Below are 2,263 nucleotides of genomic sequence, written 5' to 3'. Positions count from 1 at the left end.
ATGGGTCTGCAATTGATATCTGGATCAAAGAGCACCAAGACCAGGCACAACTCAAATACAGTGGAAACAAACAACTCCACCAACCTCCCTCAGGAAGGAGCTTAAATAGAATGTGGTCTCCTGGGTGTGGGTGGAAGCCAGAGGTGAGACTGGTCAGGGCCATTAAGGATTTTAGTGCCCTGACAGTCTGGCAGATCCATGGTAGGGTCACTGCCAGGTACTGGTAAATTCCCCTAGGAATTGTGATTCAGAAGTTGTACTTTGAATATCCAAATTGTCACAAGCAGCACACAGAACTGGTGTATGGGTCTGTTCCTGGCTGGAGCAAATCACATCTGCTTTGTGTTGCCTTGACTTCCCTACTGTTGCTGTCTTTCTTTGCTTTGAAGTTCTTTGCTTTGGGGATTAATTCCTGCTCTGTGTTTGGAGAGTTTAGTCAAAAATTTTACCTGAAAACACTTGTTGCTTCTGTACTATAAATCACAATTTGATAATGTTTTGGAGAAAACATAACTAGTATGTTTCTGTGGAGAAAAAGAATTTCTGTTGCTTTGATTTATTGGCTATTCTGATTAACTTCTGTATGGTTGTGCAGGTTTATCTGAGCTCCAGTATCCACAGCAGAGCCAAACCCCATGTTTGGCCTTTAGACCAAGTACAACCCGTAGACCATGACAGTGTGGAACACCTCTTCCAGGTATTTAAGGAATGTAGGATTTAAATGAAATACATACATTTGTCTGTATATTCATAGGACTGTGTGAGTGTGTTACATTAACTACACTAAAAGCAGTTTTTAAGCAACTATTTAACACTCCCCTCTGGCAGTAGAACTGATGTTCAGGCATTGAGGATGCCTTGCACTTGTTTCCATGGGGTTTTGATCTTTGTGAGTTTGGCTTTCCCTTTGTTGCTGCATTATTAGGGATGGAGACAGATAACTCAAAAAGCAATGTTGTGCATTGCTCAAAATCTGCTTATTAGGTTCAAGTCAAACATTTCTGCTTTTCACTGTATTTACAAAAGCAGCAGTAATAAATATTGACAAAGCTAAATAGTCTCTGGGAAGGAGCAGCATTGAATTGCTATGCAAACATGCTTTAAAAATTACCTACAGACAATACTGCTGTATTAAAATAATAATCCAAATGAGAGTACTTGCTTGAATACTACTTGTTTTGCTTCCCTTCCCATCGAGGAATAATGATGGATCTTGTGCTAGTTTTGAATGAAAATATCAATTGGGGAGTGGATTTACATAATAAAATTAATAGAGCATGGAAAGCTTTCAGCATTGCTTTCTGATTCTCCTCTGTGTGTCACAGAAGTTATATTTAAAAAGACAGATGATTTCAAGTTTGTTTGGGGAAACAAATCCTCTGGGCTGTGTGTATGAGATCTTTACATGTGACAGCTGGCCCAGCTCACAGAACACTCAGGTTCCTCTTCTGTTCCTATAAAGAAAATCTGTAATTGTGCAGAGTGCCACATGTGGGGCAGAATGTCATCATTTGTGCATGTTTTCATATTTACTGGCCTACTTGTCTCCATGTAGAGATGCCCTCCTCAGTTATGCTGTCTGAAGTGCACTCACCAAAGAGGAGATGGAATCAGACAGCTACTATCCAGTCCAACCCCACTTCTTTGCGCTTACAAGTGGAAAATTTTGCAGGAAAGTCACTCCCTATTTTTACACCATAATTAACCACTGGTTAATCATTTCACAGTTATCTGTGTCTGGGCTTTCTGTTACAGTAGAGTGACAGGAGAGAAGGATCGAGGGAAAAGGGGAAGGAGAAGAGTGGTTTCAACATCCAAGTTGCTGTTTTGTCACACATAAACCCCTTCATTTATGCTCCCCTGAATCTTGGCCCTCCTGCTGGAGAAAGCTCTGAAAGTGATGTCTGGTCCTGTAACCAAAATCTGTCTGTGATGCTGCCTTTTTTTGGATTGGTGTTGAGCTGCTGTCCATGACCTGCTTCTGCCTCTCCAGGTGGGGATATAAGGTGAGCTTTCTGCACCCTTTGAGACTGAGCCTCTCAGGTTGGCAGTCAGTTCACTGGCTGCTTTGTGAACCCTGTTTATGGCTTCTAAAAATTCAGTCTGAGCTAAGACCAAAGAGGAATTTACTTATTTTGAGGTAGGGACAAGTTTCCAATTAGCTACTAATGGAAACTTCATGGTGCCCTAAGGGTGATGAATAAATGAAGGTTCAAGTTAAAAAATAAATGTTTCAGGGTCAGTAGAAGAGTGAAAAAGTAGT

This window comes from Lepidothrix coronata, unplaced genomic scaffold, assembly GCF_001604755.1.
Source record: "Lepidothrix coronata isolate B3197 unplaced genomic scaffold, Lepidothrix_coronata-1.0 Scaffold12, whole genome shotgun sequence".
Classification (NCBI taxonomy): Eukaryota; Metazoa; Chordata; class Aves; order Passeriformes; family Pipridae; genus Lepidothrix; species Lepidothrix coronata.
Note: the sequence above shows the minus strand (reverse complement) of the source record.